Source organism: Anneissia japonica, unplaced genomic scaffold (genome assembly GCF_011630105.1).
Source record: "Anneissia japonica isolate Jap-2015-1 unplaced genomic scaffold, ASM1163010v1 scaffold285543_len7675_cov123, whole genome shotgun sequence".
NCBI lineage: Eukaryota > Metazoa > Echinodermata > Crinoidea > Comatulida > Comatulidae > Anneissia > Anneissia japonica.
This window is the reverse complement of record NW_022716058.1, coordinates 1-321: the sequence shown is the minus strand read 5'-3', so window position 1 is coordinate 321 and position 321 is coordinate 1.

Below are 321 nucleotides of genomic sequence, written 5' to 3'. Positions count from 1 at the left end.
AACGACCGACATGATATTTTCCGTTGCTAGTATTGGCACTTGTGAAATATAATATTTTTCATAGGAATTATTTCAAATTTGTTAAAAAACTGATTCTGACCGAGATTTTGACACTTAAACAAACATATCTTAGGTCTAATCGAACGATCGCATTGTGCGAGATGCGAAATACAAAAACTAATCTCATTAGAGAGGGCGCACTCTATTAAAGTATACATAAAAGCGAGAGTATTCCCAGCGGATGCGATCTACAGCAGACCGTGGGTTGAGGATCGAAAACGTTCAATTCTGTGACCCACCAATCCGGGCTACCTGGCTTTT